Genomic DNA, 5,977 nt, shown 5'->3' with positions numbered 1-5,977 from the left:
TACCTGTGTCTGTTTATCTGTGTTTGGATGTCTTTGTGTGTGTGTGTGTGTGTGTGTGTGTGTGTGTGTGTGTGTGTGTGTGTGTGTGTGTGTGTGTGTGTGTGTGTGTGTGTGTGTGTGTGTGTGTGTGTGTGTGTGTGTGTCTATATATATATATATAGATAGATGCCTGGAAATGGAAATGTTCACTGCATAAGATCACCTCCCTTTCCCCTGGACCCACCCTCTTCTGACAACATAGAAAATAGGTGCAGGAGTAGGCCATTTGGCCCTTCAAGCCTGCACTGCCATTCAGTATGATCATGGCTGATCATCCAACTCAGAACCCTGTACCTGTTTTCTCTCCATACCTCCTGATCCCTTTAGCCACAAGGACCATATCTAACTTCCTCTTAAATATAGCCAATGAACCGGCCTCAACTGTTTCCTGTGGCAGAGAATTCCACAGATTCACCACTCTCTGTGTGAAGAAGTTTTTCCTCGTCTCAGTCCTAAAAGGCTTCCCCTTTATCCTTAAGCTGTGACCCCTCGTTCTGGACTTCCCCAACATCGGGAACAATCTTTCTGCATCTAGCCTGTCCAATCCCTTTAGAATTTTATACATTTCAATAAGATCCCCCCTCAATCTTCTAAATCTTGCTGTACTTCACTGTCTGTGAATATCAGCACCATCGCTGGAAGAGTGCACAGCCCCTCGCTGCCCAAGCTCACATGAAAACTTTAATTTCAGCAAGTTATTTAGACATAGAGGGAGGAAAAATAATTCCTCAAGTCCCAACACAAATTATAGCTAAACGAAGCAAGCCATGTGACCTTTTAGTTCCCTGCAGCCAGATGTGCAGTAGTACAGACCACAGGGTGAATCTCCCGGTGTAATATTGAGTGTAACTCGCTCTACAGGGAAATGTGGAGAGGTGATTGGAACCCAGTCACTGCCTCGGGTTTATGATGTAGCTTGGCTCTAAGGGGATGCCCCACTTTGAATGTCAGAACTTTGTTCTTCATAATATTAATCCACCCTCAGACCGGTAATCCTTCCTGAGTAGCCTTGGTAAAGCTCTCCTCAGAGAATGGAAAATAACAAAAGACCATTTCATTGATGATTCAATTACTTCTTAAAAGGTAAAAGTTTGCCAAGAGCTCTACCAAGGGGAGTAGACACTGGAGGAGGCAGGGGAGGCAGTGTCGTAGAAACAGGGGTCTCTGTGGGCACGCTGGAATCTGTACTGGGTTGGGGGCTGGTCCTGCCCATCAGTGCTGCTCTCCAATGTTTGCTAGGTGGAAGAACAAGCTGGAACGACGTCCCATACACATCAATCTATAGGTCATGGCACTCAGGGACCTGGGCTAGATGTTTCTCTGTGATTGTGTTTTTCATTTGTGCTGTCGGTAATGCATTTTCAAGATCTTGAAGAGGGAGGGTGAGCAGCCAGAGATTGTGGTGCACGTTGGCACAATAACATGGGAGGAAAGGAGGAAGAGGTCCTGTGCAGTGAGTATAGGGGAAACATGACCTTCAAGGAAGTAACTGCTGGATTACTCCCAGTGCTACATGCTAGTCAGGCCAATAATAGGATGATGGTACAGATGAAAGAGTGGCTGAAGAATTGGTGCAGGGAGCAGGGTTTCAGATTTCTGGATCATTGGGATTTCATCTGGGGAAGGTATGACCTGTACAAAAAGGAAGGGCTACACCTTGTCACATACCCCGTGACCGGGTGACCAAACCAGCAGAACTGGAATGATACGTTGGAGTCCGGTGGTACTGTAACTAAAAGTGTTTATTAGTAAATTAAGTAATACAGTATAATAAAATGCAAATATACATATAAAACAGGTTAGCAATGATAAATACAGAAGAGTAGGAATAAGAATCAAAACCAAGCTCTATCGTAGTCTAGGGGTAAATGAATAGTCTTAAGATAATGCAGAGTTCAGTTCAGTTCAGTTTGGGTTGAGGTAGTTGCTGTTGTAATGTTGGAGAGAGAGAGAGAGCGAGAGATGAGCAGCTGCAGCAGGCAAACCTTCTGTTGTCTTCTTGATCCGTTGTACCGTTGTGGTAATTGATTATGACCCTTCCTCTCCCGGCCAGACCGTTCTTAAGTGGTGGACTTGTCACCCAGGCGAGGGTGGACACACACACAAGCCCCCACCGGCCTGCCTTCACACACTGTGAGCCTCGGACCGATTTCCCCGAATCGATCCTCCAAGCCCCCACCTTCCTGTGGGTGCACAACCCTCGTTCAGTGTCCAGTGGCGTGTCTGCCTGTGTCTCAGCAGACTTGTCTTTTATCCCCCCTGCCGGGGTACCACCCATCCATCTACTGACCATGTCCATCAAACTGGGCCACTCCTTGCTGTCTCAGCAGGCACCTGGCACCCACTATGCTGTGTCAGCAGGGATTCACACAAGCAGGCAAAGTCAACAATCAGCAAAGAAGCCATAATTTTAAATCCTCGTGTCTCTCTCATTATCAGCATGTGCAGCATGGTGCCTCTCCCCATCTTTATCTCTCTCTCTCTCTCTCCCTCTCTCTCTCTCTCTCTCTCTCTCTCCCTCTCCCTCTCCCTCTCCCTCTCCCTCTCCCTCTCCCTCTCCCTCTCCCTCTCCCTCTCCCTCTCCCTCTCCCTCTCCCTCTCCCTCTCCCTCTCCCTCTCCCTCTCCCTCTCCCTCTCCCTCTCCCTCTCCCTCTCCCTCTCCCTCTCCCTCTCCCTCTCCCTCTCTCTCTCTCTCTCCCTCTCTCTCCCTCCCTCCCTCCCTCTCTCTCTCTCATTATTAGCATAGTTCACGGGGGGGTCAACTCTGGACCCCATCTCCCCATGGTTTTCTCAAACTGAACCCGAGGGGGACCAATGTCCTTTTGCGCAGGTTTGCTGGAGCTGTTGGGGAGGGTTTAAACTAAGTCGGAAGGGAAAGGCAAACTGGAGTGATGAGGCCGAGAACTGGACAGTGGTGTACAGGTAGATGCAGTGTGTAGTGAGACTGAGGAATAACAGGCAGATGACAGGGCAAAATTGCAGCCAATAGGATGAGGTGAAATGAAACATGGGGGCAAAATTGCAAAGGGTGACAAATAGAGGACTGAGGGTATTTGAATGCACACAGTATACAGAATAAGGTAGATGATTTTGTAGCTCATTTAGAGATTGGCAAGTTAAACATGGGTATCACTGAGATGTGGCTGAAAGAAGATCATAGTTGGGAGCTTAACATCCAAGGATACACCTTGTATGGAAAGGACAGGCAGGTAGGAAGGGAGGGTGGAATAGCTCTTCTGGTTTAAAAGAAATGGAATCAAATCCTTAGAAAGAGGTAACATAGGATTGGAAAATCTAGAAACCTTGTGAGGAAACTGCACAATTGCAAGGGTAGGAAAGCCCTGATGGGGTTATATACAGGCCTCCAAGGATGTGGATAATAAATCTCAATGGGAAATGGAACAGGCATGTAGTAAGGGCAATGTTACAATGGTCAGGGGGGATTTCAATATATAGCTAGATTGGGGAAATCAGGTTTGGGAGGAACTTAGAGGCACATGATAACATACGTCAATGTCAGCATGGTTTCCTCGAGGGGAAATCTTGCCTGACGAATCTGTTGGAATTCTTTGAGGAAGTAACAGGCAGGATAGACAAAGGAGAGTCAGTGGATGTTGTATACTTGGATTTTCAGAGGGCTTTTGACAAGGTGCCACACTTCAGGCTGCTTAACAAAATAATAGCCCATAGTATTACAGGATAGATACTAGCATGGATAGAGCAATGGCTGATTGGCAGGAGGCAAAGGGTTGGAATAGACGGGGCCTGTTCTGGTTGGTTGCCGGTGACAAGTGTTCTGCAGGGATCAATATTGGGACCACTTCAACAATTTTTCTGATGGAATTGTTGGCTTTGTGGCAGATGATACAAAGATAGGTGGAGAGGCAGATAGTGTTGAGGAAGTAGAGAGTCTAGAGATTGGGAGAATGGGTAAAGAAGTGGCCGAAGGAGTATACATAGTGTATATTCTGGGATGCGTATGGTCGTGCACTTTGGTAGAAGGAATAAAGGCATGGACTATTTCTTAAACAGGGATACAATTCAAAAATCAGGTGCAAAGGGACTTGGAAGCCCTTGTGCAGGATTCTCTAAAGGTTAAACTGCAGGTTGAGATGGAGGTAAGGAAGGTATATGCAATGTTAACATTCATTTCAAGAGGACTAGAATGTAAGAGCAAGGATGTGATGCTGAGGCTTTATAAGGCATTGAGCAAACCACACGGAGTATTGTGAGCAGTTTATCTAAGAAAAGAATTGCTGGCATTGGAAGTCCGGAGGAGGTTCACGAGAATAATTCTGGAAATGAAAGGGTTAACTTTTGAGGAGCATTTGATGACCCTGGGCCTGTACTCACTGGAGTTTAGAAGAATGAGGGGGATATCATTAAAGCCTATTAAATACTGAAAGGCCTAGAAGGAGTGGATGTGGAGAAGATGTTTCCTGTAGCACATGAGTCTTGGAGCAGAGGGCAGAGTGTTAGAATAGCGAGATGTCCATTTAGAACAGAGATAAGAAGGAATTTCTTTAGCCAGAGGGTGGTGAATCTGTGGAATTCATTGCCACAGATGGCTGTGGAGGCCAAATCTTTGGGTAAATTTAAAGCAGGGGTTGATACGGGTTGAGAGGGATAATAAATCAGCCATGGTGGAGCATTCTCGATGGGCCAAGTGGTCTAATCCTGCTCCTATATATTATTGTCTTGTGTTTTATGTTTTGTACCTTGGCGCTGGAGGAATGCTGTTTCAATTGGCTATATTTGTGTATAGTTGAATAATAATTAAACTTGAATTTAGAGGCCCAGGATTGGTTGGTTTTGGCAAATGAGGCCTAGAAGTAGTGAAGAATCGGAGACTGTGACTGACTGTAAGGACTTGTGGAGTGCCTGATCTGAGCTGGCTGTTCCACACCCCCCCCCCCCCGGCCCCCATCCAGAGGTAGTCAAAATCACGCTCATTGTCATATACACCCTGAAAATACTCAAAGTCAAATTTATTGTCATAAGAGATTCTGCAGATGCCAGAAATCCAGAGCAACACACACAAAATGCTGGAGGAACTCAGCAGGTCAGGCAGCATCTATGGAGAGGAACAAATAGATGGCATTTCACACTGAGATTCTTCATTAGGTCAAATTTATTGTGTTGTTTGCACAAGTATAACAGGTGCAATGCAAAACTTACAATAGGATCATATAGGCAGCATTCATAAGTAAACAACCAGAATCAGGTTTATTATCACTGCTAGCAGTACCCTGCAAGGCACAAAAATTATCTGAAGTTTTGCAAAACAGGAATAGTGAGGCACTGTTCATGGGATCATGGGCAGGAGCCTCATGACCCACACTCAGCATTTTAGGAACAGCTTCTTCCCCTCCACCATCACATTTCTCGAGGATTCATAAACACCTCACTACTTTCTCTCTTTTTGTACTATTTATTTATAATTTATTATATCTCTTACTGTAACCTATTGTCATTTTTAAAATCTCTTGCATTGTCTTGCTGCAAGGAAACAACATATTTCATGGTATATGTCAGCGATCTAAAAATAAGATTCTGATTCAGAAATCTGGAGGGCAAGAAGCCATTCTTAAAATGGTGAGTGTGCCTCCACCCAGGTGATAGTAATGAGAAGCGGGCATGTCCAAATAGTGAAGATATTTAAGTATGGATACCGCGTTCTTGAGGTATTGCCTTTTGAAGATATTCTCAATGTGGGGGGTGGGAGGGTAGTACCTGTGATGGAGCTGGCTGAATTTACAACACTCTACAACCCTTCGCGATCCTATGCATTGAAGCCTCTGCACCAGCTAGTGAGGCAACCAGAATTCTCTCTAACATACATCTGTAGGGATTTGCAAGGGTCTTTGGAGAGATATCACATATCCACCAACTCCTAATGAAATATAGTTGCTGGCATGACTTTCTTGTGATTTCATCA

This window comes from Hemitrygon akajei, chromosome 21 (assembly GCF_048418815.1).
Source record: "Hemitrygon akajei chromosome 21, sHemAka1.3, whole genome shotgun sequence".
NCBI classification, from domain to species: Eukaryota; Metazoa; Chordata; class Chondrichthyes; order Myliobatiformes; family Dasyatidae; genus Hemitrygon; species Hemitrygon akajei.
Note: the sequence above shows the minus strand (reverse complement) of the source record.